The sequence below is a fragment of the Moschus berezovskii genome, chromosome 2 (assembly GCF_049115385.1).
Source record: "Moschus berezovskii isolate FMDL1 chromosome 2, NW_MosBer_1.0, whole genome shotgun sequence".
NCBI lineage: Eukaryota > Metazoa > Chordata > Mammalia > Artiodactyla > Moschidae > Moschus > Moschus berezovskii.
In genome coordinates, this window is record NC_142461.1 from 107,241,073 (window position 1) to 107,257,551 (window position 16,479).

At 37.1% G+C, this 16,479-nt stretch overlaps 1 protein-coding gene across 2 annotated transcripts in view; it reads right to left on the reverse strand.

Annotated features, from left to right (window-relative positions):
• Window positions 1–16,479, reverse strand: part of COBLL1 (cordon-bleu WH2 repeat protein like 1) — a 175,417-nt gene that overhangs the window by 80,158 nt on the left and 78,780 nt on the right. The gene's annotated exons all lie outside the window — the stretch shown is intronic.

Sequence of the window (16,479 nt, forward strand, 5' to 3'; positions counted from 1 at the left end):
GTCAAAAGACAGTCATCGGCATTAATTGGGTGTCCTTCAGTGTTATAGAAAGAATCTGGGTAGATTAAAGAAATACCGCATGAGGTCCTCTGACACTAGTAGCTTAAAAATGCAATGAGTCCAAGCAAACAATTTCAAAGATATCCTAAATGGGCCCTGCAAAACTAACTTAACTGAAGCTTATCTAGTTCTAGGAACTGTGCAAATGTTTTACATAGATAATCCCTTAACAAGTGCTAGTCCTTTTTGAAAAAAAATTAGTATCTTATTAAATTCTTAAACAGTATAGAGATTAGTAGGTAATTTTTTTCAAAATAAATTGTAACTCCAAAACCATGACCCATTGCTCACTGGCTACCCCATTACAGGCTTTTGCTCTGTAACAACTGGGCTTAGCATCATTTACTGAAAGCTTCCTTTGAACTTCATATTGTTGCCTTGCAGGCAATGTACATGGAAAAGTTGATGCAGTTGATGAAAATTAGTCTGAAAAGGCAAATAAAAAATGTGATTGACAATACAACTTAAAAATTCAAAAATGATGGGTAGAGAAGACTACACAAAACTTCTTGGGCTTCTTTTTTCTTTGCCACATAATAATTAAGTATAAAAAGCCTTATATATTAATATTTCCACTTTTTCAAAAGAGGTTACTTATTAAATTTAAGACAGAAAAATCGCGCACAATCGGATTGTTTTATGTACTAGCTTCGCTGAAATAACAAAATAGTAAAAGTAAAAAAAAATTTTTACCCCTAAAAGGAAGTTAAAATGTTCTTAGTTTGCAACCTAGATGTCCTTCAGTAGGTCAATGGATAAATAAACTATGGTACATACAGACAATGAAATATTACACTATCATTTCCACTTTTTCCACTAAAAAAGAAATGAACTATTAAGTCATGAAAAAAACATGGAGGAGCCTTAAATGTATATTACTAAACACAAGGAGCCAGTCTGAGAGGGCTGTATATTGTATACTTCCAACTAATTTCATTCTAGAAAAGGCAAAAATATGGAAAAGTGAAAAACACCAATGGTTGCCAGGTGTTTTGGTGAGAGATGAATAGGTGGAATGCAAAAGATTTTTAGAGTAGTGAAAATACCCTATATGATACTATAAAGATGAATACATGTCATTATGTTTTTTCAAAACCTGTAGAACTGAACTTTCCTGTGGTACAGTGGATAAGAATCTACCTGCCAATGCAGAGGACACAGGTTCAATCCCTGGTCCAGGAAGATTCCACATGTCATGGGGCAGTTAAACCCATGTACCACAACTACTTAAGCCCATAATCCTAGAGCCTGTGAGCCATAACAAGAGAAGCCAACGCAATGAGAAGCCTGTGCACTGCAAGGAAGAGTAGTCCCTCCTCACTGCAACTGGAGAAAGCCTACGTGCAGAAGCAAAGACCCAGCGCTACCGAACATAATTTATTTACAAAAATCTGTAGAATGCACATCAAAAGTGATTACTAATGTAAACTATAGACTTAGGTGATTATAATGTATCAGTGTAGGTTCATCAGTTGTGACAAGGGTGCCATTCTGGGGAGAATGCATGTGTAGGGGCAAGGTTATATGGAAAATCTGTAACTTCTACTTAGCTTTGCTGTAAAACTAAAACTACCCTAAAAGTATTAAGTCTTAAAAAATAAAAAAAGAAAAAGAGTTCTTAGTTGAAATGTTTTCTTAATTTTCCAAATCAAGCTAGGTAAGGAACTGAAAAACATTAAATGTGGATTAAATGTGGATATCATAATTATTAAAATATATGCACACATTCATATTAAACAGTAGGAATGTATATGTCAGCCAAGCAAGCACACTGGTAGACTAACCAACCGTAAAATGAAAGCATAAGATGCTTTTGAATCATAACCTTAATAACCTACTCTCAAATATGTACTTTTTGGTAAATACTATGAGTTTGGGTGAACTCCGGGAGTTGATGATGGACAGGGAGGCCTAGCGTGCTGTGATTCATGGGGTCGCAGAGAGTTGGACACGACTGAGCGACTAAACTGAACTGAAGAAATCCTATGGATGGAGGAGCCTGGTGGGCTGCAGTCCATGGGGTCGCTAAGAGTCGGACACGACCGAGCGGCTTCACTTTCACTTTTCACTTTCATGCACTGGAGAAGGAAATGGCAACCCACTCCAGTGTTCTTGCCTGGAGAATCCCAGGGAGGGCAGAGCCTGGTGGGCTGCCGTCTATGGGGTCGCACAGAGTCGGACACGACTGAAGTGACTTAGCAGCAGCAGCAGCAAACAGCACTTAGTCCTTACTCTCTGTTAAAGTTTTAAATCTATGTTTCGGAATGGTGTCTGTTGTCATAAACCATGTTCAAAGTCATAACATTCACTGCCTATTGATAAAGAAAAATCCTAGGAATGAATTTTCCAAGTTTCCTGCTGCTGCTAAGTCACTTCAGTCGCGTCCGACTCTGCAACCCCATAGACGGCAGTTCACCAGGCTCCCCCGTCCCTGGGATTCTCCAGGCAAGAACACTGGAGTGGGTTGCCATTTCCTTCTCCAATGCATGAAAGTGAAAAGTGAAAGCGAAGTCTCTCAGTCGTGTCTGACTCTTAGTGACCCCATGGACTGCATGCAGCTTACCAGGCTCCTCCATCCATGGGATTTTCCAGGCAAGAGTACTGGAGTGGGGTGCCATTGCCTTCTCCGTTAAGTTTCCTAGCTATAAGCTTTAAACGCTGGCTAGAAAAACTACTTAGAAACAGTGTCTCAGAGTTTACAAAAATTAACCTAAAATTGATCTAAATGTAAAATATAAAATTATAAAATGTTCAGGTCAAAACATAGGAGAAAATCCTTGGGACCAAGGCTTAGGCCAAAGGATCTCAGACATGACAACAGAGATGCAGTCCAGAAGATTTTTTAAAATATCAGTAAACTGAACTTCATCAAAAACTAAAGCCTTTTGCTCTGTGAAAGACCAAGTTAACAGGATGAAAGGACAAGCCACAGACCAGGAGAAATTATTTCTAAGACACATAGCCAACAAAAAGTCATATTCAGAATATATAGATAGTTTTCAAAATGCAATAGTTAAAAAACAAAGAATTCAATCATTAAATAGGAAAATATTTGAACACTTCACCAGAGAGGAGCTAAGAATGCCAAAGAGGCACATGAAAAGATGTCCGACACAATTATTCATTTAGGGAAATGCAAATTAAAGCTATGATGAGATACCACTACCCACCTAAATCAAAACTACTGATAATATCAAATACAGACAAGAATGCAGAGAAACTAGATCTCTCATAGATGTCTTGAACAAAGTGAATGCAAAGTGGTATGGCCACTCTGGGAAAGAGTTTGGCAGCACAATATGAAACTAAACGTATGCATACCATTGACCCAGCAATCTCCTCCTGGGTATTGACATGAGAGAAATGAAAACTTATGTTTGCATAAAACCTATACATGAATGTTTATTGCAGCTCTCTTCATAACAAACCCAGACAGGCAACAACCCAAATGTCCTCCAACGTGAGAAGGAATAAACTGTGATGCATCCACACAATGGAATACTACTTAGCAATAAAAACCAAACCTTGGTATACATCATCTTGGATGATCTCAAGGCATTATGCTGAGGGGGGAAAAACAGTTTCAAAAGGTTAAGTACTATATGTTCCATATATATGAGTCTCAAAGTAACAAACTTATGGTCATAGAAGACAGATCACTGGCTGCCAGAGTTGGAGGCAGGGTGTAACCATTGACAGTAATATAAGGGAGTTCCTTCGTGGTGTGATGCAACAGTTCTGTATTCTGCTTGTGGAATGCCACACAAATTTATACATGTATGAAAATTTCATAGAATTATAAATCAAGGCAAATTTTTTAAGTAAAAAATGCATGTAAGAGGTGATAAAAATCTAAATAAGGTCTCTATCTATTATACCAAAGTCACTTCCCTGATTTTGATAATGTTCTGTGGTTATGTAAGATACTATTATCAGGGGAAGCTTGGGGGAAGGCAAAGGGAAACCTCAGCATTATTTTTGCAATTTCCTCCAAATCAAACTATTTAAAAATAAAACTATACACAATTTCATTTACAATAAAATTATATCTAAGGTAGAGAGTCTCAAAATTCAGTGAGCATTAGAATTATCTATGAAACTTGCTTTTAATACAGATCTGCTTGAATGGGCCCACATTATACTTTTTAAAATAGAATCTGAATATGGGGTCCTAATACTATATACTAGTGGTCCAGCACATTACAGTTTGAGACCCACTGGACTAAAATAAAGGAAAAGGTATTAGAAAGAAAAATGATGATTTCCATCAATACATATTGTTCTATTTAATGACTAATTACTAAAGAAGTCTTACCTACACAGAACCTCATTCACAGACTATCTTACTGAGCCAAAAGGCTCTCATTTATAGACTAAATGAAAGACATACTAATAAAACCAATACCTGATCTATTTTTATGCAAATATCAATATTTATAACACAAATCTGTTATATCAATACAGAAGGGAAAATGCTGGCATTAAAAAAAATGTTATTAAAACAAAGGCATGTAGGGGAAACATTCTCAATAAGAAACACAGGTCACATTTTTAAATGTCTATTAAAGGTCCTTACCTGTGCTCTATGTAAAACCACTATAGTTGGCAAACTGCACACACATACATAAGCATGAACGCATTTGATCTAAAGGCTTCTTTTTTTGAAAAATAAAGCGTGAAAAAGATCAACCTAGACATTACTTCATATACAACAAATTAAGAATTAAAACCCAAGAAGTCTACCAAGACTTCCATCAATTATCCCCTCACCAAGCAGCCCAATTGGCTTTTGCATTTCTATTGGGGAGTCTTTGTGAAAGTCCTTTCACTTTCCTCAGGGAGAATGACTGGCAGTTTCACACTGTCTTCCATCCATCTTATTACCAGGAGAAATGAAGCAATATAACAGAATAAATCAAGTCTCATAACACCTAAAGCTGCTAATTTCTGAAAGACTGCTAATCTCTATCTCAAACAGTTGCTATAAACTCTAAAATGCTAGCTCCCTTGCTCTCAGCTCTGTGGAAAACTATTTCAAAAGAATTCAAAAGGATGAAACATTAGTCATTTTCTGATTATGCTCAAATAGTTCAGCTGTTTAATAATTATCAACATAATAATAATCAAACTCTAGAATGTGGATAGTCTACAACCCAGTTTCTCTAACAAATCGACAATGTGGGGGAAAAGATGAAGGGGTAAGAGCTGACATAGAATGAGAGTTAAGCGACGTAAACTCCAAAGTAACGTGTGAAACTTAATCCAATTTGGACAAAGTGAACATTCAGTTCAGTTCAGTTCAGTCGCTCAGTCGTGTCCACTCTCTGCGACCCCATGAATCACAGCACGCCAGGCCTCCCTGTCCATCACCAACTCCCGGAGTTCACTCAAACTCATGTCCACTGAGTCGGTGATGCCATCCGGCCATCTCATCATCTGAGGTCCCCGTCTCCTCCCGCCCCAAAACTTTCCCAGCATCAGAGTCTTTTCCAGTGAGTCAACTCGTCGCATGAGGTGGCCAAAGTATTGCAGTTTCAGCTTTAGCATCAGTCCTTCCAATGAACAACCAGGATTGATCTCCTTTAGAATGGACTGGTTGGATCTCCTTGCAGTCCAAGGGACTCTCAAGAATCTTCTCCAGCACCACAGTTCAAAAGCATCAATTCTTCGGTGATCAGCTTTCTTCACAGTACAACTCTCACATCCATATGTGACCATGGGAAAAACCATAGCCTTGACTAGACGGACCTTTGTTGGCAAAGTAATGTCTCTGCTTTTTAATATACTATCTAGGTTGGTCATAACTTTCCTTCCAAGGAGTAAGCGTCTTTTAATTTCATGGCTGCAATCAGCATCTGCAGTGATTTTGGAGCCCAAAAAAATAAAGTCTGACACTGTTTCCACTGTTTTTCCATCTATTTCCCATGAAGTGATGGGACCAGATGCCATGATCTTTGTTTTCTGAATGTTGAGCTTCAAGCCAACCTTTTCACTCTCCTCTTTCACTTTCATCAAGAGGCTTTTGAGTTCCTCTTCACTTTCTGCCATAAGGGTGGTGTCATCTGCATATCTGAGGTTATTGATATTTCTCCCGGCAATCTTGATTCCAGCTTGTGCTTCTTCCAGCCCAGCATTCCTCATGATGTACTCTGCATATAAGTTAAATAAGCAAGGTGACAATATACAGCCTTGACGTATTCCTTTTCCTATTTGGAACCAGTCTGTTGTTCCATGTCCAGTTCTAACTGTTGCTTCCTGACCTGCATACAGGTTTCTCAAGAGGCAGGTCAGGTGGTCTGGTATTCCCATCTCTTTCAGAATGTTCCACAGTTTATTGTGATCCACACAGTCAAAGGCTTTGGCATAGTCAATGAAGCAGAAATAGATGTTTTTCTGGAACTCTCTTGCTTTCTGCATGATCCAGCGGATGTTGGCAATTTGATCTCTGGTGCCTCTGCCTTTTCTAAAACCTGCTTGAACATCTGGGAGTTCACGGTTCACATATTGCTGAAGCCTGGCTTGGAGAATTTTGAGCATGACTTTACTAGCTTGTGAGATGAGTGCAATTGTGCGGTAGTTTGAGCATTCTTTGGCATTGCCTTTCTTTGGGACTGGAATGAAGACTGACCTTTTCCAGTCCTGTGGCCACTGCTGAGTTTTCCAAATTTGCTGGCATATTGAGTGCAGCACTTTCACATCATCATCTTTCAAGATTTGAAATAGCTCAACTGGAATTCCATCACCTCCACTAGCTTTGTTCGTAGTGATGCTTTCTAAGGCCCACTTGACTTCACATTCCAAGATGTCTGGCTCTAGGTCAGTGATCACGTTATTGTGACTATCTTGGTTGTGAAGAACTTTTTTATATAGTTCTTCTGTGTATTCTTGCCACCTCTTCTTAATATCTCTGCTTCTGTTAGGTCCATACCATTTCTGTCCTTTATCGAGCCCATCTTTGCATGAAATGTTCCCTTGATATCTCTAATTTTCTTGAAGAGATCTCTTGTTTTTCCTATTCTGTTGTTTTCCTCTATTTCTTTGCATTGATCACTGAGGAAGGCTTTCTTATCTCTCCTTGCTATTCTTTGGAACTCTGCATTCAGATGCTTATATCTTTCCTTTCCTCCTTTGCTTTTCGCTTCTCTTCTTTTCACAGCTATTTGTAAGGCCTCCTCAGACAGCCATTTTGCTTTTTTGCATTTCTTTTCCATGGGGATGGTCTTGGTCCCTGTCTCCTGTACAATGTCATGAACCTCCGTCCATCAGGTACTCTATCTATCAGATCTAGTCCCTTAAATCTATTTCCCACTTCCACTGTATAATCATAAGGGATTTGATTTAGGTCATATCTGAATGGTCTAGTGGTTTCCCTACTTTCTTCAATTTCAGTCTGAATTTGGCAATAAGGAGTTCATGATCTGAGCCACAGTCAGCTCCTGGTCTTGTTTTTGCTAACTGTATAGAGCTTCTCCATCTTTGGCTGCAAAGAATATAATCAATCTGATTTCGGTATTGACCATCTGGTGATGTCCATGTGTAGAGTCTTCTCTTGTGTTGTTGGAAGAGGGTGTTTGCTATGACCAGTGCATTCTCTTGGCAACATTAGAGAAATGTAAATAAAACTGGGTGTTAGATGATATGCCAAAGGAATTGTTAATGTTGTTGGGTACAATAATACCGCAGAAGGTATGTTTAAAGTCTTTATTGCTTCTTCTACTCAAATAGTCCTAGTAAGTGCTTCAAGTAAGCAAGGATCATCATTTTTCTTTCTAATATCTTTGCCTTAACTTTAACGCATCTCAAGCCCTAAGCAATCACTAAGCAACTTTCTGTCTCAATACACTTGCCTTTTTGGACATTTCATACAAATGAGATCACACAATATGTGTCCTTTTGTGTTTGGCTTCTTTCAACGACCACAACCTTTTGAGGTTCATCTATGTTGTAGCGTGTTAGCTGTACTTTTTTACTCTTTATTACCTGATAGGATTCCTTTATACGAACATATATTTTATTAATTTATCAACTGATGGATACTGAATTGTTTCTACTTTTTTCTATTTACTATTGTAAATAATGCTACTATGAACATTTACAGACACGTCTGTACACATCCATTCTTGGAACAGTATGTCATTCATATGAAGACTTTACAACAAAACTAATACAGCCTCTTCCTAGTATTCCTAGTACTCAGTGTAACTACATGCATGCTCAGTCCATACTTGGTGTAATAATTCCTCCCAATTCCCACAGGCACAGGGAAATAAATAGTTTAAAGCCAAGATTCTTCAATGTTATTTGAAGTCACTGGCACTTAAAATTTTGTAACTGAAAATAGTTACAAAAGACCAATAAATATTCAAGAATTATAAGTCACATGTAGACTATATAAAACACAGCTTCAGACACAAACTGATTATCCAAGAAACATTTCGATTATAATTAAAACAGCTCAGACCATAGGACTTCCTGGGGGACTCAGGGGTATACAAGCATCCTTCTGTAATGCAAGCAACAGGAGTTCGATCCCTGAGTCAGGAAGATCCCCTAGAAAAGGAAATGGCAACCCACTCCAGTATTCTTGCCTGGAAAATCCCATGGATAGAGGAGCCTGGTGGGTTATATAGTCCACTGGGTTGCAAAAGAGTCGGACGTGACTTAGGAACTAAACAACAAGGACCATAAGATTCTGCTTTTCCATTAACTATAATGAATAACATAATTAAACTTATTTGTTTTTAGACAAGATACAAAGTAATACTCATTGAATAGACTAACATATCTAGCAAAGGAAGAGGTAGTTGGTATAATGAAATCTCAGTATAACTGCATTTAACTTATATACTGGCTTCACTACCAAAACACAGAAAACATAAGATTCCACGCTAGGTATTGCTTATATAACAAAGTGTAGTTCAAAACTGTACTTTTATACTCATACATAAAACTACATAAATATTTTTAGCATTTTTCTCATATATTTAAAGTTTTTATTGGGAGAAAAAATTCTATTGCGTTTTTAAATATATAAATATAATAGATATTAATGTTCTCTTACAGAAAACAGTTTGAGAATAGGGATTTAGGAAAAGGATCAAAAAGGAATGCAAATATAAAAAAAACCCTTTAAAATTTCTAATCAATAGGTTATTTTAAAAAGCCATTTAAAGTGAGAAATCAAAAGTTCAAGTAAACCTTAAGCACTGTAACTTAAAATACACGATAAATTAATTCTTGATCTTTGTTGCAGAGTGAAATGTTTATATTTGCAACTGTACCCACTGACTGAATTTTCAGCTTGTCCTTCTTGTATAAGCAGCACATAAAGGCTTGCCTCCCACTTCCAATTTTTTTAACTTTGTTAAGGATTTCAAGACACCTGCAAGCAATTCAAACGCAAATTCCTTGATTTTAGCATTTTATTTCATTCCTTCAGTTGCCTTATTACATGTAATTCAACAGTACATTTTTTGGAGGGGTGGGGTAGCTGGCTCACCAAAGATTCTTTCTTAAGTATTTAACTTGGCTTTTATCAGACAACTCTTACTGAATTTAAATCATATGTCTGTCATATTTAGGTTAATTACATTATTATAATAAGTAATTATAAAAACAGGCCTTAACAGGTTAAGAAATAGTCAAAACAAATTTTTGATGAAATATAACAAGAGGCATATGCAGGCAATCTAGAGCGTATTAATAGCTTACTGACTTTGGGAGTTCATTGTGCCAAGGACAGCCATTCGGCACGTTTTACTAAGGGGATGGAAAGTTTATTTGACCCAATGAATGAGTTGTCTGAAATTTAAGAACTTTGACAGTATTACTAGACATAAGATTGCTGGAAAACTCTGACCCAAACACAGACAAATCTTTAAGACACTGTGGCCCAAAACTCAATTTGTTAGTTCATCCAAACACTTGAAGTCCAAGCAAAAAACACACCAGCTGTCTCTTCATTTACCACTTAATTTTGTAAGAAAGATGGTGAAAAATGAGAACAATAAGGATCAGTTCACACACGTCAGTTCAGCTCAGTCACTCAGTCATGTCTGACTCTTTGCGACTCCAGGGACTGCAGCACGCCAGGCCTCCCCGCTCATCACCAACTCCCAGAGTTTACTAAAACTCATGTCCATTGAGTCAGTGATGCCATCTAGCCATCTCATCCTCTGATGTCCCCTTCTCCTCCTGCCTTCAATCTTTCGTCAGCATCAGGGTCTTTTCCAATGAGTCAGCTTTTCGCATCAGATGGCCAAAGTACTGGAGCTTCAGCTTCAGCATGAGTCCTTCCAATGAACACTCAGGACTGATCTCCTTTAGAATGGACTGGTTGGATCTCCTTGCAGTCCAAGGGACTCTCAAGAGTCTTCTCCAACACCACAGCTCAAAAGCATCAACTCTTCAGTGCTCAGCTTTCTTTATAGTCCAACTCTCACATCCATACATGACTACTGGAAAAGCCATAGCCTTAACTAGACAGACCTTTGTTGGCAAAGTAATGTCTCTGATTTTTAATATGCTGTCTAGGTTGGTCATAACTTTTCTTCCAAGGAGCAAGCGTCTTTTAGATTCATGGCTGCAGTCACCATCTGCAGTGATTTTGGAGCCCCCCAAAATTAAGTCAGCCACTGTTTTCACTGTTTCTCCATCTATGTCAGAAATTATACTATTTTCTCTCTTAATAGAATAACAATCTAAGCAGTAGTAGGATATAAATACATAAGTATAACTCTCCAGAAACCATCATTTTAAACTTCTGTAGAAATAATCCCTTTTATCCAAGGAAGAAGGACATGAAACAATCCAGTTCTCTTCCCTGCCCCCCCCATTGAAATACAGTTGACCCACAATACTTCAGGTGTACAACAAGTGACTCAGCCATACACACACATGAGCATGTGCATTCTTTTACAGATTCCCATCCACCACCAGACACTGAAAATAGTCCTATGTCACACAGCAGGCCCCTGCAGTCCATCCGTTTTATACACAGCAGAGTGTATCTGTTAATCCCAAGTTCCCAAATTTATCCCTCCCCCAGAAACAATCCACTTCTATTAATTAAATGCTTTCATGACTACTTTCAGTCCTCAAGTAAATAATTTCACAAAAGGAAGTGAAAATTTATTAAAAACTGTATTTACGCCATCATAATTAAAAATCACAATGAAATTAAAACCAAATAATATTTATTGACAAAGAATACTGACAAAGAGATAAAGACCTCTGTGAAAGAGTTGTCCTTCCTGTCTCTTTAATTATCTTGAAGGTATTTATTTGTTGTAAGCACATAGCGGCATACGAAACAAAAGATCCCAGTTTCCATACCATATCCTTTTCATACAGTGATGATAATGTTCAAATGGCTTGTTATATATGGTCACATTTCTGATTAGTGATTAGTTGAGTCGAGGCACTTTACTCTTTCGTTTAGTGCTATATCCTGAAAGATCTAGGAAACTTTGGGCACAGAGAAGGTGCTTAATAAAATATTGTTCAATGAATGGATTCTCTCTTGCAGATAAATAAAGTACACATGCGCATCAGGTACTTAACTATCTTCCTAATTTTCTAAAAAAATATCCAAATTTCTTAGAAGCATACTGGGAAAGGACATTTGATGTATTTGATACAAAATGACAATTTCCTTTGAGCATTTGACCCTGATTCTCAGAAAACAGAAAAACTTATAAACAGAATAAATTATCCTCAGTCCTACAAAAGTCTGATTGTCTTTAAACAATATATAAAAATAACCAATCAACACTTAGGATTCCTAACATCCAGATCCCGTTAAAACTGTTTCCCTCCTTCCATCTAACAGAAAATCATTTATCTTTGTTAATATTTTCTTACATTGTCAGGCAACTCCTCCAAAGAAATTATTTTATACATAGTTTCCCATAATCATCAGCAAATAAAAATGTACTTTATATTTCAGGTTGTGAAAAAAGTCAAATCATAGATTAATTAATTAAAATGAGCTCTTTTAAAATAGCAATCATAAGTTAAAGGTAATGATACAAGAGAAAGACTCTGAACCAGGAGATAAAGAAACACTAGTTCTCCCCACATACACTCCCATACAACAGGTAATTTATTCAGCACCTACACTATCTTATTGCCTTTTCATACTGTTCATTGTGGTGCTGGAGAAGACTCTTGAGAGTCCCTTGGACTGCAAGAAAACCAAACCAGTCAATCCTAAAGGAAATCAACCCTGAATATCCATTGGAAGGACTGATGCTTCAGCTGAAGCGCCAGTACTTTGGCCACCTGATGCAAAAGAGCTGACTCATTTGAAAAGAACCTGACTGGGAAAGATTGAAGGCAAAAGGAGAAGAGGGTGGCAGAGGATAAGACAGTTAAACAGCATCACCGATTCAGTGGACATGAATCTAGGCAAACTCCAAGAAATAGTGGATAGCCTAGTGTGCTGCAGTCCATGGGGTCGCGAAGAGTTGGATGTGACTTAGAGACTGAACAACAACAGTTCATTTCCAAGCCTATTTCCTTTCTCCGATGCCATTCTGTTGCTGAATATCCTACTACGTACATCCAGCACTGGTCAAACAACTATTGGAAGTCCTAAAATTCTACTTATAGTGGCAGATTGGAAAGAAAAAAACATTGTGTGAATCTATCCAGTAAATACAATTTATTTTCACTGTAAGAAGCACTGACTCAGCAAAAGAAAACCATAAGACATGTATATGCTAAAGACTAAATTCATCAGAACCGTGCCTTTGTGCTTTATAAAACCACAATCCTTTCAAATAGGAAATTACTCACACGCTAAAAGGTAAGTTTTGTGTCATCTGCATAGTTTAAACAACCCAAAATACTATTCCAGGCCTTCCCAACTACCATATATTTCATTTCCACAAAAAGGTAGCTAATTTACCATAGAAATACAATAAAATCCATTGCAGTTCTTCCTCCTGAGAAACAACAGAAGGAAATGACAAAGAAATATACAGTAGTCTCATTTATATAAACTTTCCCTGAGGAAATAGGTGGAACTAGAAACAAAGGCATATATAACATGCCAAGTACTGGTGGTCAATACAGCACAAAGTCTTAGCAAAGATTTTGTTCAAAAATAGCTCTTAGAATATCAAAGCCATTAAAACAACTTTTTTTTAGCAGAAGAATTCTGGTATAATAGGTGTGGTCCTGTTATGATAAATGCCAAGATAAAGGAGCTAAAATGATAACAACACATTCACTTTTTGACCCTAAAATAAAAATGTATTGATGTATTTATTGCAACGCTCTCACAAAAAGACCATTACATTCTTTTGTCCCCTAAATTTCTTAAGCACCAGCCAGTCCCATGTTATTTTTACATTTAGGAAAACTAAAAATGTAAAAAAAATAACGACTAGAAAAGTAAAGAATGTTATATTTTATCTCACAAGCAAAACTAACCTTTTTTCTATTTCTCTTTGAAAAACTATTGCATGTTTTCATGAATTAGATGAGATATAATGTATCTGCACTTCAAAAAATGACAATTAACTTTGACCAACAACCTTTTTTCCAATTCACTATGAAAATTGGAAAATTATCTTTAGTGATTCCATGAGAGTAATTCTCAGACAAACAAAAAAACAAAAAACCCTCAATCAAATGTAACCAGTCAACAGTTTAATACTTCCTCATTTTTGTTTGTTTATACAACAGTTTTACATTGTTTTCCAAAGAGTTTCTCTTTGAGAAGAAAAAAAAAAAATGGGTAGGTACATATTTTACAAAGTGAAAATGATTAACAAACAAACTACTCTGACAAACAGAACCATCATTGGATTTTCCATATGACTTGAGAGTTTATTTAATAACAGAATTGACTGTAGGCTGAAGTTTAATAAAAAGTAAAGAGGGGAATGCAAGTCATTACAAGGGGCAGCATTGTGGGAAGGTTGAAACAGTAGGGTTCAAAAAACATGAGTTTCTAGTTGTATATTTCCATACGTATGGTTTATAGACTAACCACCTCAATCTGTCTTTGTACAAATAACTCTTGTCATTGTTTTGACAAAGTTAATGAGTGAGAAGAACACATCCTCACATTCCATTTAAAGTCATAACTATATAACTCCAAGATTCCACAGAAAACACTCACCCAAATTTAATTCTAAAGATTAATGCATAATCATTTCAAACATGAATGTGGAATATAATTATATTCTTAATACTGAATGTATAATGACTTTGGGTTAAATAATTCTATTACTCACCTTAGCTTTTCCCTTATTCCATCTGGCTCAGTAATTTGCTTTCTAAAGAGCATATGCTTAGTGGCAGTAAACAAGACACCCTAGAAGTACTCTCTCTACTTCCTTATTAATGGCATCATTAAATCTGCCTATTTATAGTCTCAACTATCTGACCTCATGGCTTACATGGATAAATGGATTTGTTTAGTTTGTAATCCTCAGTGTGTGCTTAGCAGCAATTAACCAGAAGGAGATAATAACATGATACATCTTTTTGATCTTTAAAATAAAATATTGTGTTATTGCATTTTCTGTAGTTTTGACTTATGTGAATCTTAGGTATGATAATGTTTCTTTGTGAGTAAAATTAGAAAAATATAAATCTCATGTACTTATTTCTATGAGAAAAACTAAATTTCAATTATGCAAGTCAGATTTCTACAAGGTATTTAGAAATATAGCCATTGTGAAAAGTATAACCACTTTGATTCTATCAAACAAATTATTTTTGAGGTTTCAGATCTATTTTATAATAGCATATTGATTTATAACCTGAAACACATAAAATCTTTCTTGCTGCTGCTGCTGCTAAGTCACTTCAGTCGTGTCCGACTCTGTGCGACCCCATAGACGAAGCCCACCAGGCTCCCCTGTCCCTGGGATTCTCCAGGCAAGAACACTGGAGTGGGTTGCCATTTCCTTCTCCAATGTGTGAAAGTGAAAAGTGAAAGTGAAGTCGCTCAGTCGTGTCCGACCTTTAGCGACCCCACGGACTGCAGCCCACCAGGCTCCTCCGTCCATGGGATTTTCTAGGCAACTTGTCGCTTTTTCTCTATTTCCTAAGGTTTCTTTAATCTCACCATTTCTAAGAAGACTTCTTTAACTACTAAACACCTATAAGCAATACTTTTGTGCACTGTGATGGAAAGGTAAATTGGTGCAGCCACTATGGAAAACAATGTGGATCTTCCTCAAAAACTTAAAACGAGAACTAGCATATGATCTAGCAATCTCACTTCTGGGTGTATGTTCAAAGGAAATAAAAAGAGGATATCAAAGAGATAGCTGTACTCATAGGTTTATCTTAACATTATTTACAATGGTTAAGATGAAAACAACCTAAGTATCTATCAATGGATGAACGGATAAAGAAGATGTGGTATATACATATCATAATATTCCATATATATAATGAAATACAATTCATCTAGGAGAAAAAGGGAAATTCTGTCATTTGTGACTACGTGAATGGACCTTGAGGCCATTATGCTAAGTGAAATAAATCAGACAGAGAAGGACAAATACTTGTGATATCACTTACATGTAGAATCTATATAGCTGAACTTGGAGAAACAGACATTAAATGGTTTTAACAGTGGCTAAGGACTGGATGTTCATTGGAGGGACTTGTGCTAAAGCTGAAACTGCAATACTTTGGCCACCTCATGCGACGAGTTGACTCACTGGAAAAGACTCTGATGCTGGGAAAGGTTGGGGGCGGGAGGAGAAGGGGAAGACCGAGAATGAGATGGCTGGATGGCATCACCGACTCTGTGGGCATGAGTTTGAGGTACTCTGGGGGTTGGTGATGGACAGGGAGGCCTGGCGTGCTGTGATTCATGGGGTCGTGGAGGGTCGGACACGACTGAGTGACTAAACTGAACTGAACTGAACTGAAGGACTGGAGAAAATAGGAGATTTTGGTCAAAGAGTACAAACTTCCAGTTATAAGATGTATAAGTTCTAGAAATCATTAATGAACACTATGGCAACTATAGCCAATAACAATACTCTTATTATATACATGAAAGGATTTGCAAGAATAGACCTTAAATGTTCTCACCATTAAAAAAAAAAAAGTAATTATGTGATGAGACAGAGGTGTTAAAGCTATGGTGATAATAGTTTTCAGTATATAAGTGTATCAAACCAACATGTTGTATACCTTACATTCATTCATACATGTTATAGGTCAATTACATCTCAGTAAATAAACTCTTCCCTGGTGGCTCAGATTGTAAAGTGTCTGCTTGCCATGCAGGAGACCTGGGTTCGATCCCTGGGTCAGGAAGATACCCTGGAGATGGAAATGGCAACCCACTCCAGTACTCTTGCCTGGAAAATCCCATGGACGGAGGCGCCTGGTAGGCTACAGTCCATGGGGTCGCAAAGAGTCAGACACGACTGAGCAAAT